The following is a 19226-nucleotide window of genomic DNA, read 5'->3' as shown; positions in this document are numbered from 1 at the left end:
CTGGTTTCGGTGGAATTTTTTCACCGTCTTGTACTTTTCTCGCTGTCTCTGTGAGTCACACTGAGCTCAAGTGTTGCGCCAGCCGCCAATACCCGTTCCCCACGTTCCCCAGTGGACTTAGGTAAAGAAAGAGAGAGAGAGAGAAAACATTTATTCGGACCATCGAGGTGGTTGCTCTTGAGGTCGAGTGGGTGGTGTCCTCATTACAGAACTCCACTGGCCATGGCTTCTCGACGTACTTGCTGGACGAGAGCTGCTTGTCCCGCCAGGGTATCGCCGGTCAGCTGTACCTCCCACCGCTCAAATGACGTGCTAGGAGTCTTTAAGTGTTGAGGTTTGCCCTCGCACCCCCCCCCCCCCCCCCCCGAGATGTGAAAGAGTGTAGGGCGTGTGTCGCCGCACCAGGGGCAGATGCCGCGATATGTATGTGGGAACATATTACTGTATCTGTGTAGGTTTGGAAATGTGTTGGTCTGAATAAGTTGGAGAGCTGCGGCATCTTCATGGTGAGCTTTTTGTGAGGCGGAGGATAAATCCTGCGGTTGAGTCGCTGGATCTCGAGTCGGTCGCAGTAATTGGATGGCAGGCGCATGAAGGTAAAGGGTGGGGATTGATGAGACGATTGGTCTTGCCCCTCTCGGTTGATTAGCGCTCGAGCTAGGGCGTTCGCCCTTTCGTTCCCCTCCAGACCCGCGTGGCCCGGCGTCCACGTGATTTGATGGTATTCTTGCAGCCTCGGGCCTAGAATTTGAGCCGCCAGCAGCGGTGTTCGTTCGTTGGTAAAGTTACGGCAGGCCTGTTGCGAGTCGGTAAAGACATGGACTTCCCTGCCTACCCTGTCTTCTTGCTTTATTACCAGCGCCCCGGTTATGGTCTCAGCCCCAGCTGGGATCTCTGCCCTTACGGAGGCCGCGAGGTTCAAGGAGTTGTCTCTCCCGTTCACGGCGGCCACCGCGAAGAGGTCCCCTACAGAGTACGCCGCCACGTTCACGTACGTTACGTACGGGTCACCCTTGAATTGTCGACGCTGTCTGTCGACGCGAGCCTTGCGTCGTCCTTCATGGAGTTCATGACTCATGTGCTTCGGTATCAGGTTCGCCTTGATCTTGCCTCTGACCTCAAGCGGGAGTGATCGTTGCCCATCGAGGGCACGGAGCTCCGTTGCCGTTCCGGTCCGGTTGAGTATGGCTCTGCCCGCCACCGTGTTCTGTAGTCTGGCTTTTTGCGAAGCCATAACCGCGTCCGACAGCTCAGCGAAGGTGTTGTGGATCCCGAGGGCCGCTAACTTGTCGTTTGAGGTGGTGACAGGGAGACCCAGGGCCGTTTTGTACGCGCCTCTGATGATGGCATCGACTTGTTCTTGGTCGCGTTTGTTTAGCGAGTGATAGTGATACGGCATGCTATACGTTATTCTGCTGATCACTAGAGCCTGGACGAAGCGAATCGTGTCCTCTTCTCGCATGCCCTTGCGGCTTCTTGTAATTCGTTTTATAATCCGCGAGATCTGGTTGGTGGCAGACCTTAGGGTTTGGATGGTGTAGGAGGCTTTCAGGTTGCTCTGGATCCAAAAACCCAGAATCCTAGTGTTATTGCTTTCCGTTATCTTCTGGCCCTCAAGGTAGAGGTCGATAGGGCCGGGGGACTTGTAGATTCCTCCTCCGTGCACCCGGATCACAGCGGACTTTTCGGGCGCACAACGCATCCCGCTCGCTGCCGCAAATCTTTCCACGGCCGTCGCGGCCTCTTGAAGGGTCGCCTCTTTCCGCGCTAGGGAGCCCTTGGTGGCGCAGAGCGTGATGTCGTCTGCGTACAGGGCGTAACCTAGGTCGGGGATCTTCCGCAGCTCTTTGGTCAGCGCTAGCATCGCGACATTGAAGAGAATCGGGGAGATTATTGACCCTTGCGGTGTTCCTTTGTTCGGCACGTCGATCGTATCCGATCGAGTCTTGCCTATACCGATGGTTGCCGTCCGGCCCGTCAGGAACGATTTAACGTAATTAAAGATGCGCTCCCCGCAGCTGATGTCGTTCAGTCCCTTGAGAATGGCCTCGTGGGAGATGTTATCGAAGGCCCCTTTTAGGTCGAGTGTGAGCAGGAGGTGTTCTCCTCCCTTCGGGATGCCCTTGAGAAGTTCTTCCCTTAGGATTAGGAACGCATCTTGCGCAGAAAGTCCCGGCCCGAAGCCAAGCATAGTGTGCGGGAAGAGGTCACCGTCCTCTATGTAATGTTGGAGGCGGGTTTCGATGACCCTCCCGTACAGCTTGCCGAGGCACGAAGTCAGCGAGATGGGACGCAGGGCGTCGATCGCGGGCTTCTTGCCGGGTTTGGGAATGGTCATGATTTCCGCGTGTTTCCACTCGTTCGGTACGTGGCCCTTGCTCCAGAGTTCCTCGCTTAGGTATTCGGTCAAGTCCTGGATGTGCATCGGGCTCAGGTTTCTAATCATGGCGTTGGTGATTTTGTCAACTCCGGGAGCAGTGTTGCGCTGTGAGGCTCGTGCCGCGGCATACACCTCTTCCTCCGTGATGTGAGCGTCCAGTTCTGGTCTTGGTTCTCCTTCATATTTTAGGAGGCAGGGTTGTATGGGGTCGCTACCCAGGTATCTGGTTTTTAGGGTGTCAGTCAGATCCTGGTCGTTTCCGGGGAACTTGCGAGCGATTTCTATAAGCGTCCGACTGGTTGTTGATTTCGCCTTGTCGGGCTCGATCAGGCAACGTAGGATGGCCCACGTCTGCGCCGTACTCAGGGTACCCTTGAGCGAGGTGCAAAACTGTACCCAATTTTGCTGCGTCAGCTCGTTTGCGTAATTTCTGGCTTTGTCTGTTATTTTCTAGATTCGTAGACGTAGTTTCCGGTTTAACCGCTGTCGCTTCCACCGTTTGAGGAGGCCCTTCCGGGCTTCCCACAGGTGTAAGAGCCGGTGGTCGACTTCGGGCGTCTCGACCGTACACTGGATTGTTTTAGTGGTTTGGATGTTGGCGTCCCGGAGGTGCTGCATCCATTCCGCTATGTCCGTTATACGACGGTTGCGGTAACAATGACAACTATAAATGCTGGAAACTGTTGGATGAGTTTCTGCATGGGAAAGGGTTAAGCGAAAACGACACATAAAGTACTTCCAAATTAAGGGGCCGTTTTGCCGGGCGTCGGCGTGTGTCTTCTACGCCCCATGCTTGCCGAGTTGTAATTCCCGCCTCTATGTGGCCGCGTGGCTACCGTGTAAGGCACATGTCTTGCACAGTATGAAACTTGGCCACGTTTACCGATGCTGGCGCCTGTACACGAGTTCTATAGGTGGTTGTGTTGCTGGTTGTTGTAAAACCTATCATCGACACCAGTGTCTGTCTGCGCGATTTCACCATTGCCCTCAACAAGAATACCTTGGGTACGTTAACGGCGAGGTTGTCGCGAGAATCAGTTTCACTTTTGATGTAGTAGACTGTGAAGAGGTCTAAAAATAATTATATATATATATATATATATATATATATATATATATATATATATATATATATATATATATATATATATATATATTACCCAAAATCTCGTTGCTCTATTGGAAGGTTGTGAATTTTTCGCACGAATGTTTTAGCTACTTGGTGGGCCACTTCAGAAGAAACACACTAGTAGCTTAATGGCAGCAGCTCGTGATTATCATACCTACACTCACCCCAGTCATGACACCCGTTGTCGTCTTTTGCATCGTCTTCATTATGGCAATGTCTTTTCATGTCCACTCCAGGGCGAACGCCTGTCCCATCAATGTAGAGTTACCCCTATCTTTCGCCATAACACTCTATTCTATTATACATGCAAATTTCCTCATTTTATCACAGCACCAATTCACTGTCAGGACCGAAAGGGGAGACATTGGATTATTACTAATAGCGTTCATACTGGCAGCGCAAGGCTGGAAGAAGAGTAGTAAACGAAAAAAATCAATTAAGTATAGGTGAGGCGAGAGCTCGACTCGTCAATTTATTTTCTGTATTTGTATTCGAAATTTGTTCTGTTCCGCGTTGTTAAAATTATCTAACCCAATTCAATGCCACCATTGCCCAGTGCTTCTATTCCTATAGCATACTATCGTACTGCACGGTTACTCTAACCAATTACCGGCCATCTCGCACCACTTCTTTTGTGAGCTTTCTTTGGTGTCGTAAGATGTTCGCCATCTTACGGCGCCTTAGGGGCGGCCTTATGTCTTTTCATTGTGGCATACGTAAATTTCATGTAAGTTACGCCATGTGTGAAGACGGAACCAGTGCCTGCCGCAGCCTTTCGCAAATTTGGTGTCAAAATAATCGGCTTAGGGAAACGTTGTCAAAGGACTGCGTAATTTCTTTTGTGACTTAAGGAAAAGAAGAAACGGAGACAGTGAACGCCGAAACCTTCTGCAAAATCCGCAATGCGGAGAGAGTTTCTTGAAAATGAGAGGCTGGGCCAAATCACCGTAGCCGGGTGAAATTGTTTGTCTAGACTATCTTCTTTCTTACTGCGTGGGAAAGCGCTGGCTACTAGCAGATAAAACGAATCGCGACGTCTTGTTCTCTGAATTTCTGTGCACAAAAAGTGCATATCTGGCATGTCAGTGTTAGGCCAGGATCAACATAGCATGACTGCCAACCCGCCAACACTAAAATTCAAAAATATTCCCAAGGACACAATACCAGCAGGGTGTGAAGATAGGGAGGGGGGGGGGGAAGGAGGCGGAGAGCAGTGTAAAATTAGTAATGCTTTTTTTAATGAAGAAACGCAGCGTTTGGCGACGGCTTTTGGGGCGCACATTTGTTTCGCGAAATGTATTTCATAAAGTGAACTCTGTCGTGTGGGACTGAAAAGTCTCAAGTCAGTACATGTGGTCCTACGCCAATGAAGGTAGAGTTGGTATGGAGTAACATGTGAATAAGCTTGCTTAAAGCAGGTATCCCTCTTGTGTACTTTCCCAATCACAAGACTTCCAATAATATTGCCCGAGAGTGACGAGCAAAACATTTTGCGAGAGGAGATCTTATTTTTCGTAATACTCGATGGACATTCGTAATATCGCAAAACGAGTCCAAATTCGTAGACTTTACAGAAAATACAGGAGATTGTCATGTATGTGTCATGTATTTGCACCTGTTCGGAGTCAATCGTTGTTCCTAAAAAGTTCTCAAATCCCGTTGCCTTCAGTCCTTGGTCCCCTTCGAATGGAACGTGATCTTCGTATACAGATAAACAGGTGACAAGCCCAAAGCTGGTGCTGTCCAAATTTAGAACGTCACACGCAGTTAACTCGGGAACTGTGAAGTGGCGGCGCCAGCAATTCTGCCTTTTTGTAACGTGTTTTCTAATTTACCAAGCATACATTCAGTCAAAGACTGACCTTACTGGTATTTCCGTGATGTGATTTAGCTATCGAGTTCAGCGTAATCTTCTAAATCACACCTTTGAAGAACAGAAAGCAGCTGGGACGTTCCTGACTTCACACAACCCTGGTGTGTGTGAAGAATGACGCATTGGGTCTAAGACAGCGTAAGACACGCATGGCTTGCAGGCGTGCCTCCAGGGCAGGGGGAGAAAGAATAGAAAGAAGCTGGAACGTTTCTGACTTCTAGCAGCGCCGGAGAAAGAGAGAATTCACTTCCAGGCATCCAGAGATAACTGTCTTTCCTTCTATAACCTTTGCGTGCGAGTGTGCTCGCATTTGTTCTTGTTCTCGTTGATATCACGTCACTTCACGCTGCCGCTAGCAAGAAGAAAAAAACAATAACAACAACATATCGCCCTTTTTTTTCTTAACGCAGTACTCCTTCATTATAAGCTATATTGAGAAAAGAGTTCGTCCTTTTCGCGAACTAGCTGGCTCAACTCGTAAAACATATGGTTAGGAAGTTTTGTACCTGCAGACACCCTTGTACAAGATAAGTCAACTTTCTTTTTCAGACTATATGGCAATCTCGCATCATAGGATGGATAAAGCGCCTCGGTACAACTTCGAAAAAGAAGAAAGAAATAAACTTACTCTCTTTCTCTAACCTTAATAACCATCTGTCGTGCAGCCAAGTTTCAATTTGTATGGTTAGGCTTCACTCACTTTTTTTGTTTCTAGAACGATGGTGATTCCTGCTAGATTCTGCATTCCACTCGAGATATTTTTGGAAACCGAAAGGATCGCAACATCCAGTTTTCGGGCACCACTGAAAATCTTCGAAAAAGCTTCAGAAAAGATCAACCTTCATAACAAGGTATGACTTTTTTCTCTGATTTTTCCACGGACTTCCAAAGATTCTGTCACAAAATGTTCCCGGCAGAACCTATACAAAAATAAGAACAGATAAAGAATGAAAGCCGTGTGCTGCAAGAAAAGATTACTTGAATCAAGGGGTTTTATTTATTTATTTATTTGTCTTTACAGTGCTTCCCACGAATGAGTTCGTTTTCAGTTATTTTGTTCTTTTGCAATTTATGCAGTGTTTCAGACGTACAACATAAATCGGTTGCGCTGATTGTTTTGCTCTTTATTTCCCGTTCTGGTACTTTCGCGAGAGGTTGTGGGAGTTGCAGGAGGAGTTAAGCATTCTCTGCTTGGATTTGGAGTTTCAACCTCTGTTTTTCCTAGAATTAACTCCAGCGGTTCCTTATATCATTTCTCACGTGCCAAGCACTTGCAACTGGGACGAAGTAAATGAGTCTGGAGGGGGTAACTGGCTTGAGTTCCGTAATGTGCCCACGTGGTTTCGTATGTCGCAGTTAGATGACGTCTTCCGTGAACAGTTCAAGAAAAAAAAGATGTGTTCATCAAACGATTTGTCTTTACAGTTACATGGCAACGAAAGAACGAAGGCAAATTTACAGCAAGGCCGTTTTAGTCATTTTCTCTCTCGTGTAAAGTGTCGTTGACCACGGATGCCTGCGACGTTGTCTGTCTGCCGCAGCTTAGCGTTCGCTAAGATGAGAAACAGAACAATCGATAAAGGGGGCGGCCGTTTTCGTGCTGTACAGACAGACGTCGCTCCCGTGGCTTCCAGCAGTGGCCACCAAAACTTGCGTACGAAGTGGTTCGAAGCGTGGCTCATTGATGACAGCTCCACCACTGATACTTTTAACTAGGGAAGCTGAAGCAACCGCAGCCAAGGCTCGCTATTGGTGGCTCGCTTGACCTTTTCGACACGGGTTTCTGTTTGCGCTGCATCGGTCATCGGTGACAATGATGGAGCGATCTCTGTTCTCTCCTCGACCTTTCCGGTTCCCCTCATCGCAGGAGGCCTCTGTTGCGGTGTTGCTAAGTGGGGCCAGCGAGCGAACCTTCGTGCGTTGCCTCGTCCTACTGACACGATGTCAAAATGTCGAGCTCAGACGAAAAATATCTTTCGGGAAGCAAGACCGCGACCCTTCCGTAGATTAAGCCACGGTGATTCTTGCTTGCTTTTCTCTCGGTCTCATAGCTTGTTTCTCCCCATGCGTTATAGTTGTCGTTTGCTTTAATGCACAAAAGAATACATTTTCTTTCTTCATTATCACAGAAAGAATAGCGCTTCAAGACGGGACACTAGGGAGGAATTACACACACTACGCTATGTGTGTGGTTGCTCCTTTGTGTCTCCTCTTCAAGCGCTGTTCTTTCTTTGATAATGAACCAATTAACCCGACAGTGAATCCTTGCGAGCTTCTTTCTTCATGCCTTTTAGATATTAGCTCATTGTGATTTAAAATTAGACTATAACGGTGTAGAGAACTTTTATGCATTGATTTTCTTTTACAGCGACACTATACTTAATATTATTTCGTGCAGATTTCGTAGTGCTTGTCACTGATAATATGGCCACGCTTACCATCACTATGATTTTTTGGATAATAATATTTAAAAAAACAATATATTTAAGCTGGCTTGTCCTTATTGATGATTCGATCTTGCATTCGGGAAATTTGAACCGTCATCGTGCCATAATTGTCTTCTTCATTCCCTCGTCCTGCCGTAAACTCGTTTATCACTGTTGTGGGTTCAACAGAAGCTTTGGTTTATTTGACCTTCTAGAATGGTTTTATTCGAGCTCTCGCTTAATGATGCTATCCCGCCCGTCACGTCTTCGTCATTTAAACTGCGAACGAAACCCCTTGCTTCAATGTATGCGTGGTAAATGAGAGAAGAGTACTGAGAGTATTTTCAGTCAGAATCATATTGTGAAGACGGTGACGCCTTAGGCAAGCATATCTTGTACGTGCCAAGTGAGAATCGGCTCAAAGGTTTGCTCTTAGTACGAGCTTCGAGCTGGTAAGGCCTGTAATACGTCGCTTAGAGTGCGGGCCAAAGGATAATAGGCGATGCACCCCCTACCTCCTCTGTGCCCTTTTTGATCTTTCTTTTTTTTTGGTTCTTTCGGCTAGTGTACTATAAATATTGTTCGTATAAGTTTTAACAAACAAGATAACTATTCCCTTCGGGTGCTATGCGCACAATTGTGCACGACGAAGATACTGCATAAAATCAAAAGAACTCATTAAAATTATTATACTTAAGCTGCGTCACAAACATTTTGAAGACCTTCTGATTGGACCTGCAGTGCAAGTTTGTATATCTGTACAGTGTTTTTGTACAAGAAGTCGGAAATAAGACGGCTGGATGTTTGCTCTTGCAGTGCCTCGGTATGTCTTCACGTAGCTAGTTCACTTCTGTTATTGTTTGCACACTACACACATCACGCATACATTTCAAGTGTCCGGATAGGTGGTTTCCAAGAATGTCAACGATGAATTAGTTGATATTCCCAACTGTGATGTTTCTGTAAAAGGGTCTCAAATTGAGTCCACATCCTGTATACTTGACAAAATTCACTGAAAAAAATTGAAACTTCCTAATATTTTCTGCCGCTGTCCTTTTTCATTCTTTCGAAGGTGCAAGAAATTCAATGAAACGAAATTTTAAAGGATAATATTATTGGTGCCTGAATGAGCTATGCTTAATTTGAATGAATAGAAAGCGTAAACAACTTAACGGCGTCAGAAACCTTCGTTTGGTTAGGTAACAATAGAAAGTTTGAAAGGTAAGCATAAGGGAAGTACCAGTGAAGCAATGAAATTGGCGGTTGGCATAGCTTCAGTTTTCAAGACTATAGTCATAAAACACGGCATTGGTCTTGTAACCAAAAACATAGATTGCACTGACCTCAGACTGGAAAAAATGGGCTATCACGTGGTGGGAGCGGCATATAAGAGAACACGAAGGCAGGGAAATGCCAACTCTCAGGATTTGTCTCTCCAACTGTACACAAGTACATATTGCTTGCAGGCATCATACAAACTATTCTGCAACCATATATATTTTATATCAGGATTAGCCTATTTTGCATATAAATGCCCTATATGTAATAGATAACAGTTTATTGTTTGTTTGCAAACTTGCTCTATAATGAAGGTAGCACATAGCAACTTATATAGACGGTTGACGACGTAGTGATGTATGTAACATTGTTCAGGCAATTGCAAACTAAATTTCCTTCAAACTTTGGAGGCCATTTGCGAGCGGACCAACGAGTATGCTAGGGCCTAAGATTTCATCCCACGAAGAACACACGCCTGAAACATTGTTTATTCCGGAACAAATAATTTTCAAAGTTCTTTTCGTTGGCTACCTTGACGGATAAGCAAGCGACCACAGACCGTTTGAGAACCACTGACATGCGCAATCACGACTCGTGAAATCTATCAACGTGATTCTAGCGGCAGCTGCAACAAGATGCGATATTTTACAGAGAGGCTCGATTGATAATTGCTGAAGCACTGGTTTCACCCATTTCACTCATGCAACGATTCAACGTTGGGGGCGACGAAGCTGTTGGTGAAGTTTCTCCGTGAGGAAGTGAACCTAGTTGAACGACTCTTAAATAACCGCCTTCTTTTATACGTGTGTGTGCGTGTGTATGCAATTTCTTCCTCTCTCTTTCTCTTTCTCGTCATCAGCCGCGTCGTCTATGAGGCACCGTACCTAACATTTGGCGTGGCAGAAAAAAAAAACGGAATTGAATGCGACATCAGACGAGCGTTCAGACAGTATTAAATTTGGCGTCCCAGTCACAACATCCAACGACATACTCTTAAGAGTTGGGGCTGCACAATACGCTTGACGAACTAATCGAGCCGTACACCACTGCCCAATACGAAAGATTCGCAGAGCCTCACGTGGCAACACATCTACGGAAACTCAATATTCACTACGAAGCGCAACACGACACGAAACTCAGCATTCTCCTAGAGACGAGGACGAACTTTAAATTCCTGCCCTACCACTAAAGAACATGCACCCACAGCACCACAAATACCGACGAGAAGCAAGGGCGCCCCACATGAAGCGCAAATACCATGACGTAGAGGGCATGGCCTACGCAGAGGCCGCGGAATATAGAGGACCCAACGGGTTGTCCATCGTAGGGGTAGACGCGGGCGGAGAACCCCTCGCGAGAGGAACCGTGAAAAAGGACAACCCCGAACTTGCAATGGAACCATCCATAGCATTACCGGTTGCCTCCACCAAAGCTAGAATTAAAAGCGACTCAAAGATCGCAGGCTGCTCACAACGTAGCTCGATGACTTACTCGCCGAGCAAGAGAGCCGGCGCCGCCGGGAACGATAGGAGACGGCATGGTCAGCTACAAAGAAATGATTGATTGCTATCGGCTGGCAAGGAACCAGTACCCACCAGCACGCCTGAGCTTACCAAAAAACAGGCGGTGGCCTGCTGTCTCCTGCAAACAAACATGTATCCCAGCCCGGTTGCCCGCAGAAAGTAATACAATGATCAGGGCAATACAATGATCTATGTAAATTACGTAAGGGTAGGGCGGACCTTCGAGATATTCTATGAGCATGCTTGAATGCGGCTTCTTTCGAGGGCCGCAAAATTCAAAACTGGCAGCAGTGAGAAACCTTGCTGCTCATCTCAGACCAACGAAACCAGGTCTGGGCCATCAAGCTAGCCGAGGCAGCCGCTGAGACCCAGGGGATCTCGGCCATCTGTAGGCGGAGGGAGGCTGCGTCCGTCCCCATGATTGCTGACATCATTAAATCTTGACTCTCTCTCTCTCTCTTCCTTCATTGCACTTGCTTTTCTTTTTTTTATCTCTCCGGCTCTCCTTGCCCCTTTTCCAATGTAGGGTAGTAAACTGGAGGATTGTCTTCTGATTACAACCCCGCCTTTCGCATCTCGTTTCCCTCTCTCTTAAAGAATGGGTCGTGCCGTCGACATACTTGTTTCAACATTCCGAAGGATATGATAAACAAAATGAAATAAGTTAGTTAGTTAGTTAGTTAGTTATTTAGTTCAGGTATGCCTTCGACCACTCGTGAGATCGCAGTTCAACAGACATTTACTCGCTTGGCTCTGCGACCGAGCCTCGCATGACGACTATGAAGCAACGCGTGGCTCCACGATTATCGATAACGGACACGGCGAATCTTTCACGCTCGGTTTACGCCACGTCTTTTTCTTCTCTTTATTAGTTTTCTCCACCCAATCTATATTATGCTAATGAGCCCTCGGAGCCGTTGACACGGCAATTTTTCAGAGCTAATGACTGTTCCCATGTAATTAATTTTTGTTTTGCGGCGAAACCATCACCTGTTCACGCTGAAGAGCAGGGTACGAAAATGAGCTAGTTGCGAGACAGCGCGGTGCATCATTCCAACCTGGGAAAACGGCCTTGAGCAAATGTTTTCTGTCTGAAAGCGATAACGCGCACACTTTCGTTTATCGCTTGAGACTTTCGTGTTCATTTCAGGCTGGCGTTGAAGAAAAGATGAAGATGCCTGTAATACCCAGAGCGAAAGTGCGGCGCAATTTTCGAAGGGTTCCACGTCAGCACCACTGTTAGTGCCGTATAATTATGAAGAAGTGAAAGGTGAGTGAAAAATAATTTAAATTTTCGGCACATTTGGGTTGAGAGAAATCCTGCAAGCCACTACTTTCTTCCAACGCACAATTACAGGTCATACCACATACTATTGCAGCCGAGGATGAGGTGGGGTGTTTGCTGTAGATGGACCAAGGCTTGCAAAAGTTGCCGGCAATTTCTCCGCTTGAACGCCACCTATCAACCGCGATACGATCTGAAACAATACCAGGTTCCAACACCCGCCGCGTTTGCTTAGTGGCTATGGTGTTGGGCTTGCAAGCACGAGGACGCGGGATCGAATTCCGGTCACGGCGGTCGCATTTCGATGGGCACCCGTGTAATTAGATCTAGGCGGACGTTAAAGAAGCCCAGGTGGTCGCTATTAGCTGGTGTTACTTCTGCAGTAGATGCGTAAGGTCGCTGAGAGAAATGTGTGCGAGAACAGGAGCTTTCTTGTGTATTACTTTCTGCCTGTTGTCCTGTGGTTTTCCGTAGCACTGATGCATAAGACTGGGCGCTTGACTCTGATCCTCTTGATTGGTCTCTTGATTGCACTGTTGGTTGTTCTCTAGAGGAGGGATATCTTGTTGGTGCTCTTGGCTGTGGTGGTTCCGGTGCCCGCTGAGGTGGGTGATCTGGCACTGGATGCACGATCTCGAGGTTTGGTGCGGGTTCATTGCGTCGCGGTTGTCTTCCATGAATTAGTTCATGTCGACGCATTTGTGCCGCTGCTTTTTTCTGTGGGCAGCCTGAGAAGGAGGCGGCATGGTGCCCCGCACAGTTTGCACATTTAGGTTGAAGAAGTGACTTGCACTCCTTGTGGTCATGGTCTTCTGAGCAGATTTTGCATCGACGTGTGCTACGGCAGGTTTTCGCCATGTGCCCAAATCTCTGGCAATTATAGCAGCGAAGTGTGGGTCCTAGGTATTCCTCGACAGGGTGACTGGTGAAACCCAAGTAAATTCTTCCAGGAATAGGGCGGTCGTCTCTGAAAGTCAGGATTACCGTGTGAAGTGGATATGACTTCACTGCTCCATCTTCTTGGCGGGAATACCTTATCTGTCTGCGTGCTGATATAACTCCTGCGTCTTTCAAGAAGTCTAGGAGTTGATCGTCTGTGTACTGCAGAGGCACATGTTTCACTTTCCCAACGTTTCGCGTGTACGACTGTGGGATGAATGGCTTGACTTCCAGGCCGCCTACACTTGAGAGCATCAAAAGGCGTTTCGCCGATGCTAAGGAAGCAACGCTGACACTGAAACTTCCATCTCTGGTCGTCCTGAAAGACTGTACTTTTTCTTTGGCAGCAGAAACTATTTCGGCAGACACTCGGTTTGGATTTACTTGCCAAAAAGTAGCACCTTCACTTGTTGGGCGAAAGACAACCGGAATGCCTTCGGCTCGCTTTTTCTTATATGTGACCACAGTAAATGGTGCATCTTCACCCATCTCTTCTTCATCACTTAGCTCATAAGTCGATGTTCTATCATCGTACTTGCTGTCTTCTAGGCGAGGTTTCTTGGTCTCGGCCTCACCATCAGCCATCATTCCTGAATTCGCTGAAGTTGATTCTGAGTTGGGGAGAACCAAACGTGCCGGCTTTATGAAGCTCTGTGACGCTTGCAAGGCTCCAGGCTTTTCATTACGGCCCGTAGCGTCATTCATATGGCTTGTTACGTTTGGACAAGCATAAGGCTCGTGACGATGTTCTCGGCTTCCGACCACCGTAGCGGCAGGGTAATAGTCAGGTCTTCAAAAAAGAAATGTCGTACCTGTAAGGCGCCTGGCTCGTTGAATCTTCACCCGATGTCTTGTTAATCAATCGTCGTCAAAGGTAACCGTAACTATCCAAAAAACCAGAAAACTCAGAGCACCACATAAAAACAGCGACCGAACAGATACAGCTAATAGCGAACATACCACAGCATCGGTGACACAACTGATTTTGCCGATGCTTTTCGCAGCTCTTAAGGCAATCCTATCTGCTTTGCCCGAAGCAAACAACCTACCAGAAGTAAAAGCCTTGTTGCCTCTAGAAGCACTGTTGTGTCAACAATCCGGGCCGAAACTGCGGCAGGCACTACATGAATAACCGCTACAAAAATGTCTCCATATTTCAGTGGAATGCCAACAGTCTTCGAAGAAAGTGCGCTGACTTTCGTAAACTGCTTGTACAATACAACTTCCCAATACTTTGCATTCAGGAGACGGGAATCACTGACGACTTTCGCCTCTCGAATTATGTGATATATAAGACTTCTCGTCAAGGTAATGTTAGCAGAGTGCTCCTGTGCGTCAGAAAGGACCTACCATCTTATCAAATTCAGTCCAGTGATTCAGACTTCCCGGAATTCATCGCATGTAAAGTATCCTTTGGCAAGCTCTGTATAAGAGTGATTAATCTATATCTACAACCTTCAAACCGGGTTTCAGTAGAAGCGTTAGTGGATATCTTCAAAATAGCTCATTCTAATGTATTTATATGTGGCGACTTCAACGCACACAACATCATCTGGGGCAGTGATCATTGTGATGCACGGGGTAATGTTATTGAGTGCGCCATAGATAAATGCAACTTGACTGTTTTAAATGATGGGTCGCCAACATTCCTTCGTGGATATAATTACTCAAGCTGCATAGATGTTACCCTGTGTTCACATGATCTAGTGAATGGTGTGGGATGGACAACAGATATGGAAACGCGCGGAAGTGATCATTTTCCCATCCTTGTTAACCACCCTAGCATGCAGTATGATATCAGGCGTTACAGCAGACTAACCAACTGGCAAGCTTTTCGGTACCGCCTAACGAATCAAGTTAACCAACATGCAACAGTGGAAAAATTTACAGGATTTTTGCAGGATAATATGAACATATGCACAAAGAAGGTCCCAATACCAAAAGATTATGCTGCAGTTGACGGAGAATATGAACACCTAAGAGCCATCCGACGCCGATCCGAAAGAGCTTACCGACGGAGCGGAAGTTTGGAAGCATACAGAAACGCTCAGAAAATACACAATGTAATGCGCAGACGAATGGAAAGCTTAGGCAAACGGCGCTGGCGCGATTTCTGCGGCACGCTGTCTCCTCACACGCCTGTCCCACGAATTTTTCTTGTAATTCGTTCTTTAAGCGGACCTGTAACACAAAGCTTCCCATTTCGTGCTCTCGCTGTAGCCCGGGACACGTGTGAAATAATAGTTGCAGATGAATTTTGTGAGCTTATTTCGAGATCTGCTTTTTCATCCCAATGTGCAGAATTTGATATTTCAGTAGAGTTGGCTAAGCGAAAAATTACTGCTTGCTACTGGGCCCAACATCCTCAATTAGATCACACTTTCACATTAAAGGGAAGCTGAAACACTTTTCGAAAAAAATGAGTTCTCTACGGCATTCTACAGTTTTGAGTCCCCTGAACACGCATATCTGGTTCAAAAAGGGCGGAAACAAGCGCAAACGACTCTTTTTTCATGAAAACGCGCACCAGCGCCTCAGGGTATCGCGCGAACGCCGCTGTTGCCCGTGATTGGTCGGGGCCGCTGTGACGTCACTCGCGGCAGTCGCCGGTCGGCGCCGCCGTTTCAGAGCGTAAGCACGCTGTTCTGTTCTGGCTTCATAGCTGAGTTGTAAGCATTATGGAACGTTCTCGCTGTCTCGGAGAGTTTGTATTTTCGCCGTACATGTTCGAACCGACAGCCGATACGGAAAACGATGGCGGCAACGGCGGTAACGACGATGTTGAGTGTGCCAAAAGCGAGAGCGATGTGTGCACCTTCTCGCACGTTGGAAATCTTAGCTGGTACGTATGTTGTTGTTTTTTTTTTCATGTAGCTGCACGTTCCAACGACGGGAGAAAAAATGCGCTAGTGTGTCACTGGGAACTTGCTGCTGGAAGAATGCCGAAGCACTAACTTCTCATTTAATTGTAAACACGGGTGCAATTCCGCGATGTCAAGCACCTTGCCGCTGCTTGTCTAAAGTCCCGTGGTTTTTTTAGTGTTGATACACGATCGCGAACATAAGTGCCGCGTTCAAAGCGCGCACATGCAGTGCTGCGAGGTACAGTCATGGGAGTTGCTTATCATACACATCCAGAGATGTCCAGAGATATTATATGTGCAATACTCATACTATGGTTCGACGACTTTGGGATTGTGGCTCAATCAAGAATCAGTATGCGTGCTCCATGCTATTGTTGACATAAAGATATTAGGCAGTTTTAGCACCGCCGTGTGGTGAACACAATAACTGCAAGCGTACGTCGAATGTCACTAGGCAAGCCTATACTCCATTTCATACCTCAGGTGCAACGCTGTGGAAGCTACGCACGAAGTCCGGTTACCAAAATTTATTACTGCGCGCGTTTCCGTATATGCTTCACAGCGTGCCAGCGGCATTTGGTCGCGCGAGCATGCACGTGAAGCTGCCGCGACGGGATGCAATTAAAGAATGCCGAAAAGAAAATTGATTTAAAAGAACGTGTTAGCAGCCGTATTGTTTCTAAGGGTAAATTCTTTTTTTTTTCATTCAGAACTGAGGTTATATATGAAAAATTTTCTCAAAAATCGGGTCAAGAAACACCGAACTTTTTCTAAATGCGAACGCAGCCACTGCAAGAAGTATGTCAAGCCTCCACAGCGTTGCACCTGATGTATGAAACGGAGTATAGCAACGCTAGCAACAACGCATTTCCGCATTTGTCGTAAGGCTATCCGGCTATCGCGGAAATGGTCCGAGCACAGCACAGTTGATTTCGTCGGCACGAACTTATCTCTCCTCACCGCACTGCGCTGCAAGCTTCTTGTCCTTTGGGAACCTGTGAAACACCACATCGTCTCGCCCGCCTGTGTTCGCGCAGCCGAATGCTGCACAGAACGAGGGCATGTTGGGCGCCCTTGGCTGTAGGCACTCACGAAGCACCGAAGGAAAGAACAGTTTACGAAAATCGCAAAAGAAAACAAACGTGAGCGTCGTCGGCCGTGGCAAATCTCTCGTAGCGTCGTTCAGTAAAGCGCGGGACGGAAAGAGGCATGCCAACACATGCCAGCACGCCGGTCCGGCAGCTCGGTCCCCGCGCGTGACGTCACTCTCGCCGGTTCTCTCCTCTGGCAACCACCTCACCCGGTGCTCCGGGAAGCGATGGGGGCGTGTCCGCGGGGGTGATTTAGAAAGCGATTTCCGCCTCATATATTAACAAAACGAAGAAAAAAATTTCGGAACCGTAAATTATTAGGTCTGTTCTTCCCAATCCCAGCAATTCATGGAAATTGAAAACCGTTTCAGCTTCCCTTTAAGCGAGCTCCAGTGTGCAATTGCATCATGTCGCCAAAAGTCCGCTGCTGGGCCGGACGGCATTACGTACAATATGCTAAGAAACCTCGGACCGACAGGTACAAATGCGCTCTTAGACATCTATAATAACTTATGGATAGAGGAAACTGTACCTGACTCTTGGAAAGTCACTCGGATCATACCAATTTTAAAACCTGGTAAGACGCCCTTGTGCCTTGAATCCTTCCGCGCCATTAGTTTGACAAGTTGTTTATGCAAAGTAATGGAGAAAATGATTGACGCGCGACTTCAATGGTGGTGTAATGAAACGAATGTGTTGTCCAACTACTTAGTAGGTTTTAGAAAACATAGATGCACAATGGATGCAATATTAGATATAGTAACCTGTGTGGAGCACGAGCGTGCATGTGGAAACATGACTATAGCAGTATTCCTAGACATCAAGAGGGCATTTGACACTGTTAGTCACGTTCATGTTTTGCTAAGCATGTTGGAACTTGGTCTGTCTGGCAGGTCCTTGCGATGGATTTCTGAATTTCTATCAGGTCGCAAAATATTTGTTCAGACGGGTGAAGGAAAGAGTGCTGAACATCTCGTCAAACAGGGAGTACCACAGGGAAGCGTACTCAGCCCCTTCCTTTTTAACTGCGTCATGGCTGATTTAACACGAAGACTGCCATCACAGTTAAAGTTTTCTCTGTATGCAGATGATGTGTGTATTTGGACATCTGGATCTAATGCTCAACTACTCCAGATAACATTGCAAGACGGCATAAATATCATCAACCAATTTTTGAGAGAAAGAGGAATGGTACTATCACACGCAAAGACTGCTGTATTGCCCTTCACTCGGAGGCAGTTAAAAAATTTCACTCTTAATCTGGAAGGACACCCTCTAATGATTGTCACACAGCATCGATTTCTTGGCGTAATACTTGATAGGCAGCTATCCTGGGCACCCCACTTAAAAAAACTCGAAAACGAGGTCAATGCCACAGTGACTGTACTTCGCAGACTTGCAGGCACATCATGGGGCGGATCAGTATCGTCCATGCTGACTGTTTACAATGCATTAATACGACAAAAAATTGCATATTCCGCGCCCATCTTACACGGACTTTCCCACACGTCAGAAGAGAGACCTCAAAGACTTTTAGCTAGAGGACTACGCCTATGTCTAGGAGTTCCACGAGCGACTTCGAGTTCTCTTGTAATAGCTGAGGCTCGCCAATCACCATTTCCAGTTATGCGAACTACAGAAACATGCCGGCATTATTTCCGTCTTCAAACCCAGCATAAAAACCACCCATTGGCTCTAGACATAATGAAACGAGATAGAAGTTATGTTCATATAGAAATTGAAAAAAATCTTCACATATTGCCAGGAAATGAATTTTGGAACTCAGACATCGAATATCCTCCATGGCTGCTTACAGTTCCAAAAATCGAATTGTCAGTAGAAGGAATATTCAGCAAAAGAGACATGTTCATTCAAGCTGCTCAACAACTCGCACTATACCAGATATATATGCGGTATTCAGGATACACACACGTCTATACAGACGGCTCCAGTACAGCAACCTCTTCAACTTCATCATTCATTATACCGCACCTCAACAAACAAGAATCATTTAAGTTATCTCGTGCGACTTCGTCCACAACGGCTGAACTGTTCGCAATCCTATGTGCGGTAAAATTTATATTGTCAGTAACAGAAGCGCAAAAATGGGTAATCTTCAGCGATTCACAGGCGGCTCTAACATCACTCTGCAGCACAAAGGGGAAAGCATTCAGCGACAGTATAATTTATGAAACACTTAAAAACCTCACAAAGGCAAGCGAAGCGAAACATGCAATAGCACTCCAGTGGATACCAGGGCATTGCAACATTCCTGGCAACACAGCAGCCGATGAAGCAGCACGACAAGCGCACCTGAAAGATGATACGGCTCCGCTCCCAATATCAAAAAATGAATTACGCTGCATTATAAGGACAACGTCTGTCAACATGTCTAGAAACACTTGGTTTGACCAGAATTCTAAGAGCTCTGACTTATA

The 19226-nt window shown here is 46.7% G+C and overlaps 1 long non-coding RNA gene across 1 annotated transcript in view; it reads left to right on the top strand.

Annotated features, from left to right (window-relative positions):
• The first annotated feature begins 6103 nt into the window (after positions 1–6103).
• LOC142584448 (uncharacterized) overlaps positions 6104–19226 on the top strand; it is a 105182-nt gene continuing 92059 nt past the window's right edge. Inside the window, exon 1 of the long non-coding RNA XR_012828791.1 lies at positions 6104–6233. This is a non-coding gene — a long non-coding RNA (uncharacterized LOC142584448). The remainder of the gene's footprint in view (positions 6234–19226) is intronic.

The sequence above is a fragment of the Dermacentor variabilis genome, chromosome 6 (genome assembly GCF_050947875.1).
Source record: "Dermacentor variabilis isolate Ectoservices chromosome 6, ASM5094787v1, whole genome shotgun sequence".
In the NCBI taxonomy this organism is placed as follows: domain Eukaryota; kingdom Metazoa; phylum Arthropoda; class Arachnida; order Ixodida; family Ixodidae; genus Dermacentor; species Dermacentor variabilis.
This window is presented reverse-complemented; position numbering and strand designations above follow the sequence as displayed.